Source organism: Spodoptera frugiperda, chromosome 3 (assembly GCF_023101765.2).
Source record: "Spodoptera frugiperda isolate SF20-4 chromosome 3, AGI-APGP_CSIRO_Sfru_2.0, whole genome shotgun sequence".
NCBI classification, from domain to species: domain Eukaryota; kingdom Metazoa; phylum Arthropoda; class Insecta; order Lepidoptera; family Noctuidae; genus Spodoptera; species Spodoptera frugiperda.
In genome coordinates this window covers 3,975,229-3,992,513 of record NC_064214.1, presented here as the reverse complement: position 1 = coordinate 3,992,513, position 17,285 = coordinate 3,975,229, and the positions used below count along the sequence as shown (strand labels likewise).

Below are 17,285 nucleotides of genomic sequence, written 5' to 3'. Positions count from 1 at the left end.
TATTTAAATTTTATACGAAAATAGGAATTTTGGACGGTGAACTTTTTCGTTGGTTCGTATTAAATTTGTGGAATACCTTTTTGGACGTCGCGTCGGCGTTTGACTACAGACGTACATGTAATTATGTGTCACGAGGAAACAGAAAATAAAAGTTGTAACAAGTTAATTACACATTTTTGTATGTTTCCCAGAAATGTTATTTTTGAGAGAAAGCTGTAGTACTTAAAGTCCCCGCCACGAGAAGCTATAAATTTTGTAAACAAGTGTTCAGGAGTTCACAACGTAAAAGTAAAAAGTGATAACGAAACAATAACAAAATTAACAATAACAACCAGATCCGCGATATATGCAAAGCCATGAAACAAACTCGTAAGCATTCGAAACTCGAATGACTGTTTATTTCAAAATGGCGTCCCGATAGTTTACAATCCCTGCGACGGACGCGTTCCGGTACCAAGAAACACAAACGACAGCGCTTTGCGTCGTTAAAATATAATTCGACTAAATTAAATAGGTTGTTACTTTCATATAACCCGTCTATATTTCATGTCGATTGAATATGTTCAAGTTATTATTATCTCGCAGTATAAAATGTTTACTTAGTAAAAGATGTTTGTTTACATAATTTATAGCTTCTCGTGACGGTTACTTTAGTTAATTTAAAATGTCAGTGCCATAAAATAATTAAGTATACAGCAAACAATTCTGTCTAACAACTCTGAAATTGATTACTGAAAAGCTGAATTGACAATTATACTCAAATAGAATAAACGTACATTGTCACTAAAGTTATCAAGAGTACCCATCAAGCATTAAAATCACCACAATTTAAAAAAGTGTAAATCTTCCACAACAAAAGACAAGAGAAACAAAGATGGCGCACACCGAAACAAAATCAACTCCAGTCCGATTTCTAAAATAAATTGCAATAATTAAATTAATGAACGCGCCGCAAACAAAGCTGCTTCCCGGGGCTGAGTGATATTGTGTTTACTCGTCGCTCTGCAGCCGCACAAATACCATATTCATTTATATAGTGTATGCACCCCGAGTACTAACTACGTTCCGCTAGTTAACGCTAGTACTTACTGAAATGAAAACTATAACGATCCCGCAAAATGCCAACTCTAATATCCTAAAACGGGCATAGAAACCATACGAGAACTAAGTTGGACAATATAAAATGATGTAAACACTGCGGCCGCATAAATAACTGTTATTGCTATACAGAGTGGTTAATAAAAATTTTGCTCCGAATAGAAACGACGATATTTACTCGTTGCTAATAAGAAGATACAGGCTGTTTGGAATTATTTCGACTATGTACCGTTTGGCATGTTATCAAGACTTCAATAATAACTATGTAATTATTGAAATGTTCTACGAATCATTTGAAACAGTGTTTCTAAATAATGTGCCTACTACGTTGAGATCAAACAAATTATATATCTTGCAACCGCGTGTTTTATGTTGTTTTTAGAGCCTATATTAAACTTTTTATTACCAAATAATTTTAGCGAAAACTTTCGGCGCGTCCATTAAAAGCGCCGCGTCAGACGAAACCGACGTAGATATTTTAAAGCATAATTTTCGCGCACAAAACATAAAGGTGAAATGGTTTACCTATCACGTTTTCCATAAACCGCTTATTAAATTTTCAATAAAATCACTCATTTGCATACAGGGAGTCAACTCAGTCAACAAGCGTCATTCGCAGAAGCGAGGCGAGGCGAGGCGAGGCGAGGCGACGCTATGTCCCCAATTGGCCGGCTGCCAATACTCAATACATGGCCGTCAGAATTCAATCAAAACGTCCCCTGACACCGCGGCCATTTACATTTGTTAATGGTTTTTCTGAAGTCCTGGTAATGTCGGCCTACCGCTAAGTTGGTTAAGTATAAATATAAAATATTTTAAATGATCATGGTTAAAAAATGTTTGTTTCTTTTTAAATCAGTACTTAAACACAATGCTTTTACCAGCACGACCTGAAAGGAAAGTCAACAGCATATTACATATCTGTATTTTTCTTTGAAAACGAAATTTCGATTTTATTACTAATCGCTGTTGTTAACATATGCAAGAAAAATGTTATTCCAGAGATTAATCAAAAATACTAACGGTAGCAATTCATAAATTGCTATTTGGACAAAAGCTAGCGTCGTAACGACTTTTGTTACGTATTTGTTTTGTCACAATTCCCATCCATTCATATAGCCGAGATAAGTGTTTAATTTCGACAACGGTAACGCAAATATTACTATTTGTCTGTCTAAATAAAAGTTTGTTATTACTAGAGCAGTTAGAGTATTTGATATAATCATATTTTAGTGAAATGATCAATTCTATAAATGAAATTATGCCCCAACTAGTAAATTATACCCAATTATATGGTACAAAATCGGGTTATATAAAATGAATAACAGTGAAACGTGCCACTTTCATAAACAGGTTATAATTGAACTTGTACTTAATACAAACACAGTTTGTATGGAATTATAACGATAATAAATATAATAGCAGCGTGTTTCCTCAATCAAACATTTCCCACGCAACGCACAATAGAATTCTTCATACGTGAACGAGGCACATTACTACAGCGTTAACATGCGCAAATATTTCCAAGTCCTGACACGTGTTTATAATAAAAACATCATCCCCGAGCTTGGGGGCAGGAGAGAAAAAATATATAAACGTGATAAGTTCCCAACATCGCCTACTATTCGGCATTCCCTCACAATATACATAGAATGAGTACAATAAATATAACACGAGGGAGAATACCAGGTGTGTCGAAGAACCGGTCCGCGGCCTAAGAAAAGCGTGAAAAACTCATTCGTAAACAACAAAAGGAGAACCGACGTTATAACTCAAGCGGAGGGAGGCGTCAGGTGCGGAGTTGAGATAAAGTACTGACGTTATGCTCTATCCCGTGATTTAGATATGACCTTCTGAACGCAATCTGCATTAGTAACAGCCCGGGGGGCGGGCCGCCACCCGCTACTGTTTTATTGGAACTTAACACCTGCGTGATATGAAAAAGGATGTGTGGAGTTATGTTACGCTTATACGCCATTAAATTTATTGCTACAACCTAATGTTCCGAAATTAACTATAAATTCGTGGCACTACTTTTTCGTATTAAAACATTCCCGTTTATCATGTGTGGGTGTCACGCTATAGTAGCGTAACTGTTGACAGGTAGCTAAATGTATGAATCCCTGGGGTATTGTTTAATAAACAACTTGGACCATAAGTCGCAATGGCTTACAGCTATTAATCCTATATTTGTGCTGGTCCAATGCATAACAATGTATATTCCTAACACACCAACACAGTAATTACATCTGACGATGGAAAGTAGAGTTACATTGTGAGCTCGCAGAGTTGCGCTATATTTCACAGCGTTCATGATCATAAATCATTATAAAAGTGTCGTGACGTTTCTTCACTCGCTTACTTATCCAGGAGCAAGCATTCAGCAATAAGGTAAACTTTTAAAAGCGATTTTCTCGGCCTCAGCGAGATTACTTTCACATCGGCGGCGCCCGCACGGACTGTGTGTCGCGTTGTGTCACCTAGAACTAAGTTTTAATGGTGGCTGGCACTTGTCGGCTCACAAAGTTACGTGGTTTTCAAGCACAACGATGCGGGCGGAGTACCGCGCACCGCACTACTGACCGACCTCACACTTTTATGACTCAAAATTGCGTTATTAAGGAGTGCACGGTCGCTAGTCGGCGGAAGTTTTCGTACAATGTTGTATGTTTCCTGCAGTTTTATGCCAGACAATAATTTAGTTTTAATCTTTTATTTTATGTTTTAAACACGTAAGGCAAATTGCCTTTTTGCATAAACATGTTGGTGCAGAAATTGTTTCTTGGAACTTTTTAACGAACAACCGGACATGAAAATAAAAGACTACAACAATTTGACTGTATTATCGACATTATCGAACGCATATCGAGCATAAAACCACAGTGACGTAAACTGACCTCCTAATTAAGCTGTAATAACACAAACAGACCGATATAATCGATTGCAGGCAAACCGAACACCGGCATCGTGGTAATCATTGAGGCTGGCCAGGTTCGGGCCGAACGGGAGATTATCTTAATGGCGACGACGCTGAACACAAATTATGTATGCGTGAGGCACAATCGGGCCAAATGAGAGGCCAATCAGCCGCCATCCGTGCACATGTAAACGGCACATTGACAGACGTGACGACAAACAGAATCGATAATTTGCACACACGACCGCTGATGATCACAACGCGTGCGCTCGACTATAGGCGAAGATTTGAAACGGTTGGGGGAGGTAAAGATACCTGAAGAACATATTTATTATCAGCTTAGGAACCAAAACTCGTAAAACCGGTAGCAAAACCATTTTTTTTTTAATTCACATTATCAACATTATATTTTAATCTTTGATAACAATTAATTATGAAGTATCCCATTTTGGTTATTACGTATTATCGTAATCCTTATCAATCTGGATTCTCCCACATCACATTAAACCTATAGATAAATGGAATTGGTACCAAATATTTAATTTCCGTAATTAATCCGTTGCTATTATACGATAGTGAATGTATTGGGTTTTTCTATCAAAATAAATGTCTGTTCATGTTACATCTAGTAAAATTAAAACTCATTACAACTTCCTACTCCAACCAGACCAGGAAATAGAAAGCAAGGCCATATAATAAAGAAAATAAATTTACTTAGTTAAATAAATCAACTGCCACTTAAAATGATTTTTAAAGACATTAAATTGAAATAATTTCAATCTAGATCACCTAAAATAAACAAAGAACTTCATCAAACAAAAATACTTATCTATCGACATAAAAGCAAGCAAACAGACAAAGAAAACTCGCACGACACACATATTTTCTTGAGCATAAAAATGATAATACTTGGTACAGAAAGGCAAGAAAAACAAATGCGTTGTTTAATACTGTTTGTGTAAACTTGTCCCTTATGGCCGTCAATATGTCGGCAGTACCTAACAACAAGCAAGCCTCTATGGAAAACAGTGAAGGAACAACAATATTTTGTTAGGCTTAAAAAGTTTTAATACAAGCGATGGAAATAGACATTACTCTGCTGTTGAGACGGTAGCAGCGTCTCAGAGTGCTTCGTGTAATGCTCGGAGTATTTTCTTATAATGGTGTAGATGTAGATGAATTTTGGTCTTTTAGGAAAATGTTTTAGGTTAGTTGTTTAAGCAAATGGTGTTGTAAAATAAACAAGTAAAATCTTGAGTTGCTCAACTATGATTAATAATGTTGGTAATGAAAACTTTAGAATAATTTATACAAGAGTAAGATAAACATCTTCTTCTTCATTTATCATCATCATCATAAGACAACAGAAGAATTAACACCGAAAGTTCTGTAGTGACAAGGACACGCCAAAGTATACTACCCATATAATAACAAGGCTCAAGTTTATTCAAGTAAGGAAACACCCTCTGTCAAGAACCATTAGGTACGTATTTAAACAGATCAAACATTTGACAGCACAACTAATACGAGTTATTAAAGTTAAAACAATCAAACCCATTCAAGGCTAACCAGAAGTTACATTGAAGTAAATGTTACATCACATTGGTAACTTGTTACTTGTAAAGGAAATAACTTAGTTACTCCATTTCGATCCTATTAATCAATAATGTATAGGTGATTCTATGAAATACCAAGTTTCTTCAAGTTTGAACGAGATTTAGTTCAAGTGATATTTATGCTTCCAAGAATATTACGAACACGCTACTTTGAAATAGTAAGTTCCAAGAAATGTATAGATATCCAGTCTACGTGCTAGCAATCTGTCGCTACTTGCTCAGTGCGAAGTCTTTGAACACGATACCTTTTACCTGCACGTGACTTCAAACGGTTCAAATTCGAATATGCATCACACATGCATTGAACTCTCCTTACCAGGCGAACAATGCGCTGTGACTTTGACACACACAGAGCTAAGTCACAGAAAATGTCCAAACTAATTCCTAACATTGACTAGAGAAAAATGAATTATTCAGAATGAACAAGCAACTGCAACGATAGCGATGAAATTCTCGATTCATTACCGACGCGTCGGCTCATTCAAATTCCGAAGAAGTGTAGTAATTATTCAAGAGCGGAGTGGGGCACATAATGTAAGTTTTAATGAAAGAAAGTACAGGTCCATTACGAATGGAATATTCATTTCCTACTGGCAGCCCTGCCCTGTGCGAATAATAATGATATCCAGTTATTGTTATAGCTTCTATGTAAGCTGAATTAATTCTACGAGCACAATTTGCTACATGGGTCGGCGCTGTGACGTTTAAGTTATAATACTTAATGAGCGGCAGCCATGATGTCGGAAACAATATATTCAGATAGTTGATTTTGCTTAAATTTAATGTAATAGTAGTTCCCTTGTATTGTGTTTCGGAGTACGTTTTACTTTTGCTTAATAATTCAAGAGTCTTTGACGAACTATTAAAAGTAATGTTTAATTAAAGCAATTTTAGCTTTTACAGTCGAATCTATTCTGTTAATGCTAAAATTTAGTATCAATTACAATATTGAATGTTAGGTAAAATATCGCTTCCACGTATTCGTGTCGAGTCCAACATCACGAATGAACATCAATGAGTCTTTTTGCATGAGTAAAATTAAACCAAAACTAGAAATAACATTAAAATATATTTAACTATAGTTCCAAAGTAAAATATTCTCTGCTTCAGTGGCTCAGTTAGCTCTTTAAGTCAGTAAATCTTCAAAAGGAGCTTCGTTGTCTCTCCTAACTAGGGATCTGCCAATATATACACTGCTGTAAGTCCTCAAAAGTAAATAATACAAAGAACAAGCCAAGTTAAATCGGTCCAGGTGCATTCCGTATTTGGCCGGGCGCTTCGAGCAAATCCTCTGGCTTTATGCTCGGGTTTAGTTGGGAGGGACACTGGTAGCCCCATATGGCCAGAGGGCGTTAGTGTCGCATTGGGGCGACGGTAAGTGGACACAAGCGGAGCGTTACTGTTGTCTTATTGACATTCAATTTTTGAGGCTCTTACGGTTTGGTTTGTCTTAATTGTGCTTGAGAGGTTACTCTGTTTTTTGCTGCTTGGGTGGAGATTTGTTTTATGTTGGCTTTGGTAGTAGTTAGTAGCATTGGACATGAAATCTGTGTCTTTATTAAGAAAAGAACAATATTTGACAATTAGATAATCAACATAACAAAAAAGAAATAGCGAAGTCCAATTGTTCACTTGTAGTTCGATGACTAAAGCAAATTGGAATTCATTTTATATGCAAGAAGAAAGAATTTTTTTATGTAGTAATAAATCAAATCAGCAGTCCCCATTGTTTGCAATCATAAAAAGAAAAAGTTGGCTATCATAAATCAAACCATTAAAATGGAGGAATTTGCAATTTAAATAAAAAAAAATCAAGAATCAACATAACGCTTCTTTAAAGATTTTTGCTAAATCACTAAATAATTACTTGATTTAAATAAAAAAGTTTATTAAAATACTTCTTAATGAATTAATAAATTTAAATATTAAATAAAAACATTCAGTAATCGATAAATAATAATACCTAAGCTTACCTAATCCATCATTTGTGGTAACATTTTTTTTGTATTAGGTAATTCATATTTAAATCCTTCGTAGTTCACAACAAAGCGAATAAATTAGAAGAAAAGTAAGCGCAACAGAACAACAGCTGCATATCATGAGGTTTACAATGGATTATGAAAAAAGTTGTGCGATCGAATAAACAAAACGGTAATGCCAAGTAGGGAAAGAAACGAGACCGTTATTTCGCCACTATCTCACATGACGAGGTGGCCGAGAGGTTAAGGCGTTGGACTGCTAATCCAATGTGCTCTGCACGCGTGGGTTCGAATCCCATCCTCGTCGTAACCACTTTTTTTAAATCATAAAACATTTATTAAGACAACATCGTCAGTTCCCCAGGTTGTTCAAGCCCCGACCTTAATTAAGTCCCTAAAATGAATTTTGTAATTATTAAATAAAGCTACAACCTAGATTACAGCAAAAAACGCCTAATATTTTTTCATTAGGCAAGGTTAATGATTCAGAATTTCACGAACACCAGCTATAAAAAATCTAAGCCGGATTTTTAAATATTCACCTTGCCTAAAGCTGAAAAACGGTATTCTCTGATAACAATTCAAGGCTGTATAGGACGAATTGACTGAGCATTCGCGTATAATCCGCTTTGTTCCAAATTAGATAAATTATACCACAAAAAGATTCACACAAAAGAAGCCGGCAAAATGGGATGGCAATAAACATTGCGAATGTCAAATTCAGTTGGAATGCTAAATCGACACGTCTTAGACAGGCTATTCCTCTGTGGGTGATATATAAGAAAACAGGGCGCATGATTTCTAACCTCATCTACTACGTATTGTTTAAAAACATATCCAACATAAAAATGTTTTTGTATTTTTGTTAGACATTTTTCTTCAATATTTCATTGGACCATAAATTACAGCTTTGCGTGGATTTGAACGATGTGTAAACAATAGTATAAATGACCGAAACTGTGGACTAAAGGCTTTAGTGATGAAAAACACAAATGAAAACTGGAATTTCTTTTGAAATAATTTTTTTTGTGTAAAACAATAATGGAACGTATCAATCATGATGTAAAGACATAAAATATGAAAAGAATGAATATGTTTACGTATAAATAATTAAAATTAAATCCTAAAGGATTTCGATAAAAGGATTCCAACATGCAAAATGTAGATCAATACATTCTCTGAAATTAATATAAACTGCAGGCGCGTTCTGTTTTAACAAAAGCCCAATCAATTAATCACGACTTTCAACTGCTAACAGGGAAAACTAATTTAAACACTACTTGTGAATTCAAAATGAATCTGAAAATTCCGAAAGCGTTCCGGACTGTGCTCCGCTTAATGGTAATAATAACAGATTGTTTTATTTGCTATATTTGAGGGAAATAAGCCAATTAACGTAAACCGTAACCCGTCAAAAGCAGAGAAAAGAAAAAAGGCGATAAGAATAAAAGAGCAAGATTTAATAACGTGTCGCGTCAGTTGTCAGTGTCGGTCGGGCGACGGGAGCCGGGCGGGCAGACCCTTCCATGGCAGTCGTACGCGCGACGTACGTAGCCGTATCTCTAGTGGCCACAGAGGCACGGATTGGCGACGTCTAGGAAATGGCTTTGTTTCCTCCGTCGAGCCACAGGCGCGCGCCCATCCGCCGGGAAATAAAATAAATGAATATCACATTATAAGAACCGAATGGAGGGGGATTGAAAATAAAAATAACCTTCTCAAATGTAACAGACGCCAAACGTATAAAAGGCTTGTCTCGTGAAATTAAATTGAGGTAAATTTGCGCTCGTGTACTCCGTTCCCGTGACGTAATGAGTTGTGTTGTTTAAAACTCGGTTAACTACAATGTTAAACGTAAACTGTTTCGTGTTTATGTTTAAGCGGATTTTAAAACTGTTAGCATCTTCGGGAAACTAATGCCCGGTCGTCCAGCGATCCAGTCCAGTACTGGATTGCTTAAAAAATGGCACTTGAACTGAATCCAGTAAGCATTCCAGTCCAGTAACTGGATTCGCGGTCTACTTTTCGGTCCAGTGCGATCAATCCAGTGCAACTGGAATAATGTAGACGGCCAATCCAGTGCCATTCCAGTGCTGACGAAGTACACACGTGTTGGTTGTTTTTGCAGACTTTTTTTGCGAAGAAAAAGGATTTAACAATGGTGAAGAAGTTATCAGAAGTTCTGGCAATCGAAACATACGACTGAGGCTTCTGTAACTATCTCCAGTAGTTAAAAAAGAAAGAGTGACTTCTAATTTTGTTTTTGCGGGTATAGCATCTCTGAACAACGTATTCTTACGCTGGATATTAATAGAAACTAATGATAACAGTTCTTCAAAGTTTTCTGCTGTCATTCTCAGTGCCAGTCTATATTCATTGGGATCTTCTACCTTCAGTTGTTGCAAAAGCATTACTGACCCTCCTTTTTGATCTCTTTCGCTGATCCAATTTCTCACCCAAATCCGTTCCTTTTTTTAATCAACCTCATTAATAACTTCTTGTAGCAAGAGTGATTGAGCACGTTTAAAACATGAAACTGATCTCTTCTTGACATTGTCATGTAGTGTTCACACTTTAACGTTCTAAATAACTGTTGTAGACAACAGATCCAGTCCAGTAAGCAATCTATACTGGACTGGATACTGGAATAATGTAAACCGGGCATAACTAAAACAATGTTGTTAAAAGGCAATTGAAAAATAAATGGTCCCACATCGTTATCGGACTTAGGTACTAAAACTTCCTCGAAATAGTTTTTGAACTACATAGCGTGTTGCAAATACTGACCTACAAATCTAAAACCGCAACTTAGTCTATTTGTTCACGATTTTCTAGTTGTTACAATTGCTATTTTATTGTTCTTTTTGTTTGAAATAAACAACCTCCGTCGAAATGCAGAGCGCCTTACATAAAACGCATAGCAGATAGCTGCATGTCATTGTGAAGAATATTATTTATAGTAGGAATAAATAATACTCAGTGTCGGATTGCTATCTTATTCCTAACGTTTTGCAAAGCAATTACGCTCTGCAGGACTAAATACGTTAGCATCCTGATCTGTATGACTTATGAGACAGGATGTTCAGTCTAGCGCGTCCCAAATAAATAACTAATGAGATCGATAAAACATATTAAAATGGGCACAACATTATAAAAAGATAAATTGCCTTAGATTTAAAGATCACAGATTATTATTTTAAAAGAATCGAATTATTGTCATGGAGCTGTAACGAATCAATTAATACAATGTACACAGAAAAAAATATCAACTCCCTTATTTCCCGAGTGGCTTGTTATATGCGCTACCTTATATAATCCCAAAAGTACACTTCAGGCCAAACATATCAATACTGGATGGGTTCTCTGAATATTCATTGGATTGTAGGGGTGCCACTTTTTGCAGTGATCAACTAACGCTTGGAAGGAAATTGGTCCGGTTCAAATGTTCGACCGTTGGAGAACAGAATGTTCCAAGTCGTTAGTAATACTTCAACAGATGCAAACAAACCATTAATTGAACGCTATTCCACGCATTATTGAATATGACTTTAATTCCAATAACAAAGATAAATATCCCAACATTATTTTACACGAGTATATTACGTATAAATTATAACGTAGTACAAATTAACGAATAACGTAGTTTTGCAGTTTATTATTTCACTATAAATAGCAAACATCAAAACAAAAGCAGCAGATAGAAAAATATTGCAGTATTGCAAAAATAACCAAAGCCAGCAATTTTTCAAATACCCACGCTGTAATATTTCAGAAGTTCTGCAGATACAATGTTCAAAAATAGAACGTAGTTCAGACTAGATCTGGGGTAGAAGGAAAAAGGATTCCCCGATTCGTCAATCAAACTTCATTTCAATTGTCTTCCGATTTTGCGGCAAGGACATTTGATGGTGACGGATTGAACTGACTAGATATTGACATACATCAACATGTCAGTCGAGACACGTATGTAATTTGACTGACAATCGAAGAAATCAGAGCGTGTCAAAAGCGAGCAAAGTGCAGAGACAACCCTAGGAGGAATGCACATTCGACCAATCCGTCGTGCGTGCAATGTAAACAGCAAACACCAGTAAAAATACAGACCGTATTCTACAGTAAAAATAACGAATACACCCGGTACGAATCGCGGATGAGTGCAGCCTCTCAATACATTGATTACGATTTCCGAGTTGGGAAACCGTGCAGTTTACCGTTATGAAGTTGGGGGAAAAAGAAATATTCCACATTTGAGGGCAACATTTCCTTATTTTTATGATGCAGTCGTTCTCTTTTTCATCTTTTGCATGAGAAATTTTTAATTCTCCGCGCATATTGGATACATGCATGAATTTATTAATCAACACCGCTTGGTGTTCTAGATTTCGTTGCAGTGCATGTTTTTCGATATGCAAATGTGGTAAATAAAATATTGTTTCTATGAAAACTGGAAATTAAGTTGCGTGCTTCATCATGCAACAATTTGGTTTAAAAGCCAAACGACATAATTACAGAGCGATTAATGTGTGAATTATTAATAAGTAAATGTTCGCAAGTTTAATTTCATTATCAGTACCTTAATTTAGTACAAAGATTGGTGTTCAATGGAGAATATTTACCGGGGTCCGTGTCAAATGGTTTGCGTCACGGCACATTATTTGAGGCACGCGACTTTTGTTGGTAATAAACGACGTAAAATATAATAATACAAGATTGATATTACGGTATTATTAAATGTAATGAAACATTTTGGTTGGTGTGGTTCGTTGCTGTGCGTATGATCCTTTGTTTTATTATATCTACGAAACATGACTGATAATTATTTACACCTAGAGTCACGCCATACCTCTATGTTACTACTACATAGTTAGTTGAGGTAATTCAGTGTACCTATTTAACAACAGTAGAAGTCAAAACCGTAATTAGCGGCCGAAAGCCTGTCTTTCGGCCGCTTCAACAGCATCCTTTGAATTTTAGATGCAATCACCAAACCGCTTGCCAAACTTGGGGTCTACAAACGGGCTTTACAAATGAAGATTTTTAAGATACAACAAGCAGTGTATGTAGGTATACTGGACGATGGTAACTATTATGGACGCAAAATAAACAATTTAAATCTAACGATGAATTTATCCGAACACACAAACGTAATGATTTTAAAGTTCTTAACAAGATAAACCGTAGCCTATCAGATCCAACATTGGTCGGAGTCATTTATATTCAGGACACAGGATTATTAGCAAAATTTGCAAATCAGTAAAATGTCGCTACGTTTTATCCACGTCGAATTGAAACCAGTAATAAACACAATTTTCGCAACAACGATTGAAAAATATATGGAGTGTGCCCTTGAGACTAGAATTTTTCAATGGAGTTGGTTATTATCATGATTCTATTGTCACGAGCAGTGTAAAATAAACTTTATACATGCTGAGTTTTATCGCCTTTGCTGGTGAAGTATGGACTTCTCTCAATTGTCATGGGTGTCATAAAACACGTCTTTAGTGCTGTAAATGTAGTGTGTAATGACAATAACACGGACGAAGTATGATATAAATATTTTACTAAACTAAACAGTAACTATTTTAAGTAGGACTCATCAAAAGGTTAGTTTTTTGTGGCGAATTACTATAGGGCTTAATAACGAATATACAGGGTGTAAGCGGAACGCTCCCAAACGTCGCAAACAGGTGATGGTAAAAAACGTGTATTATTTAAAAAATTAAAGAATTCAATCTTTATTTTAAGTAATAATAGTTGTAATCTAATGCTGAATTTTAATATAGCATGAATAATACAAACACAAAAACGATTAAAATTATAAAAACATAAACAATTTGTGGCGTTTTTCGGGAGCGTTCCGCTTACACCCTGTATGAATGAATGAACAGTTATTAAAGGGCTGAACTTGGTACTATAGTACGCCGTTTCCTTAGTTACCGGTCTTTTAAGACCCAAATATTGATTTTGCCTTTAACAGAATTAAACCTAACCTAATATTGGTAACAATAGCACTAGTTCCAGCTACAAAATCTATTTTCCATTAAACGTGTTTACTTTTTGTTCAAATAGCTAATAACTTTCAAATGCCAGTATAATGGAGCCTACAGTTCGCGTGTCCGTATACCTCCATATAAATATATACTGAGTACAAAGAACAACTGCTGGTTCACACGCCGGTACCTAGCAGCTACGTATTATATTATTCTGGGTACAATTTTCAATAAGGCCCTATTCCTATACCGTCGAAATACATTGTGTCATGATCGGTATATTACAAAACCCTTTCAATTTGATTCTATTCAATTATTCGAGGGCTATGTAAGGCCCTGTGCAACATGTGTTTGTAACTTCAATGTATTCAAGTTTAAAGGTGGTGTTATATAATATTTTAGTATAAGGAGTGTCGAATACCTATCTACATATGTATTGTAACACTAAGTTGGACTGAATTGATTCGTGACAAATGGAATGAGAAAAAGTTCAGTGAGTGAAAAAGGATATTTCCTCGTTAATATTATTATGTGGTATGAACGTGACCCATTTTTTCAGCAACTTTTCAAAATGAAGACCTCAAAAGAAGTTGTGCGCACACGTTTCATGAGGCCAGTTATCTCATGACGACAAAAAGGTCAAAGGAAAACGAGGTCAATTTAATTCCCATTAAACATGAAGGAATTCCTCGAGAGGCTGATGCACGTACTTAACCTACCTTGTTTGTGTACGGATTTAAAAGGCTTTTAAAGTTAACCGCTTGTCTATAGGAAAATTTAATCTAGGAAACTACATTTACAACACAAAATAAAAGGTACTACCGAAATTTGTTGTTGTTGTTTACCATCAGACTTTGAACTTTAAATAGGAACTTCAGCAACCAAAACCGACTAAAAATAGAACAGAACAACTCCTAGGTCCTGTAAACTTTAACCTTGTAGACGAAAAATATTACATACTGTGTATAGGTGTATTAGTTTGTTCATCAATCAATATAAATAACCGCGCGACCAATTCGAGAAAAATGGCCTCATGCTCGCAATAAGGCTCCGTTCCAAGCAGTGCCTACGATGTGGTAATAAATGGGCCTTTTTTCGCCAAGGGATGTCGTAGACCGGTCGTCTCGGAACACAAGGGCCTTCTAATTCAATTAGTCACTAGTTTTGTACGGAAACGATCGAGCTCTAGTTTGTCAAACGGTCAAAAAGGTGCGTTTTGTTGAGTAACATAGCAAGTGTTGGGAAATTGTAAATGCTACAAGAAAATATCTTTTTGGTTTATAATTTGATGACTTGGCAGGAAATATGTTCTGACATTAGAATAATATTCCTCGAAATGACACATAGGCTGTTTGTTGTTTGCCAACGACGGACTCTACCGTCTTACAAAAACAGGATATATATAAATAAAGAACATCACATTACAGCCTTGTCAAAACACGTTATCGCGGCCACAATAACATTACATAATGTATTTTCCTTTAATGCTCACCAAGTTTCCAGAAAATTTAAGCAACAAAGAGAAACTTTTTCTTGTTTAACTTTGTTACTGGAACTATTAACGTCCAATGGGGGTATTGCTCCCGCAGTCAAGCCAATTACTGCCAAATTATAAATTGAATAGAGTCTTGTTTGCAAAATAGATTTTCCATTCGTGTGTTCAAAGTAAAACAAAAGACTATTTAATGAAATGGACGCCATTATAATATTTTCCTTGATCAGTTCCTTTAAGAGGCTTAGAGAAAGAAAGGCCTACAAGTGTGCCAATTCCCGCGTAAATTGTAAGGATCAAATTGAGGGTTCCTCTCAATTCTTCACTTACAAAAGGGTTGAGCTCCTTTGATTTAGGTAAAACTTGTACGGCGCTCCTCAATATTGTCCGCACTTGTTGGTAATACCTTTTTTCTAAAATAGAAGGGTGAACAACTTGCATGATTGAGTTCTTCATAAGGATGTTTTATTTTGCTGTATTTTTGTAGCTTGAAACACATAAACACGTACGATGACTGCTATAAAATGTCTTAACACACTAGTTAAACTAGAACAATAGCTTGAGATTGGTTAAAACCCAGTCTCGTGTACCAGTGCTTCACGTTTATGAGCATCTGCCTGTGACGGCTACCAAAATTCACGTCTATTGACAGTTGATTAATTTATACTTCGGAAATCCATAACGGAATATATTCGCGATTCTATTACTCATCCCATATTATCTGTGAGTTTGGATAGGGCCGCCGTAAATTTGTTCATGATAATACCTCGTTAAAAGTATTCAGAAATTCTACAACATAGCGCCCAAACAAGTTAGTTTGGAACATTTGTAATATATAATTTTTAACGAAGGCCTCATATTGTCATTGGGGTGGTTGAATATTAACCGTATTCGTGGCGATATACCGGCGGTCTCTGTCCCACAGGAAAGGTCGAGGCTTCCTTCCGTCCCACCCCGGGCCTGCCTTTATTACGACTTTATTACGTACAATGAAAATCATATTTACTGAGATAGAAGAAGTCATAATAAACACATGCGCGTGAAGTATGGCAAGCACGCTTCTCTTTTATATGAAATTTTTGGAGCCGTCTCGCTCTGCCCCACGAGCATTCGACGTACGTCTGCCGCTTATTACGAACACAAAGAATCTCAAAACTGTACGTCGCGCCGCGTCGCGTTGTATCGCGTCTATTTGCGACGCGTTGACACGTTCTTGCATTATGTAATTCAGCTGAGAGCTAGGCGCATTTTTCATAGCGAGATTTCAAGTGTACGCTCCGCACACCTGTCACAGTTCCCTTTTCTGAAAGGAATATTACATTATGTCTTTCAAAGGAGCGTCGGCGCGGCGGTGCGACGGCGCGGCTGCGAGCCGACGCGACGCAAACGACGCCGTCGTGTTCCACAGTCGCGCTGTCAAAGCGTCGATTGTAATGACATGGCGTTGCTTGGGTAATGTGACGGTAAAATGCAGATAATATCACATAATAGCACATTGTGTGTGCATAGCCTGAACCGTGACACGTTGCGTCAATTATGTGGTTTTTTTAATAATTACAAATTGTACCAACCTAAAAACTACACGAATTCTCTTTGTTATACACGAAACAATTTTGATCCTTTGTTACAACGCCTGTCAAATGACACCGCTGAGCAGAGTGAAAGCTGCAATAATTTTTTAATTAAACATGTATGTAGTTGTTTTGGTCAGATATATTTGTATGCAGTAAAATTAGAGTTTTGTGTTGTTTTTTTTTTACTTAAAACGATGTTTATAATATGTTATTTATGTAAGTCACAGTAAACGTAGCTACGAATTAAGTCGACGCCACAGCGGCGATCGTTCTTCGTACCTTCTTTATAATTAACACTGCATACCGTTTATGAAAAATAAAATACAGACTTCGTGTCTTCGTGCTGTGTTTGCTGGAAAAATATAAGCTTATAAATTCGTTTCATGGTGTAACTATAAACATCCAGTTTAAGTAAGACTTTAGTATGCAGTAAAAATCAGTTGCAAGACTATTTAAAAAACTTAGTCTTGCTACAAACATATCTCAATCGTGTTAACATAACAAACATATCAACTAAACATAACACAAAAATAAAAACTAGAAGCTAATTCCAAAGTGTGAAAAAAGCAGTACATTTGCGCTAGTCCCATCAATCGTGCAAGTTTACCACTACATAAAT

General features: G+C 36.2%; 1 protein-coding gene and 1 non-coding gene across 4 annotated transcripts in view; one reads left to right on the top strand and one right to left on the bottom strand.

The window, feature by feature from the left end:
- The window catches only part of LOC118273947 (furin-like protease 2), a 168,598-nt gene that overhangs the window by 41,502 nt on the left and 109,811 nt on the right, over positions 1-17,285 (bottom strand). The gene's annotated exons all lie outside the window — the stretch shown is intronic.
- On the top strand, positions 7,836-7,917 carry Trnas-gcu (transfer RNA serine (anticodon GCU)). Its single transcript has one exon. It is a non-coding gene; the product is annotated as a tRNA-Ser (tRNA).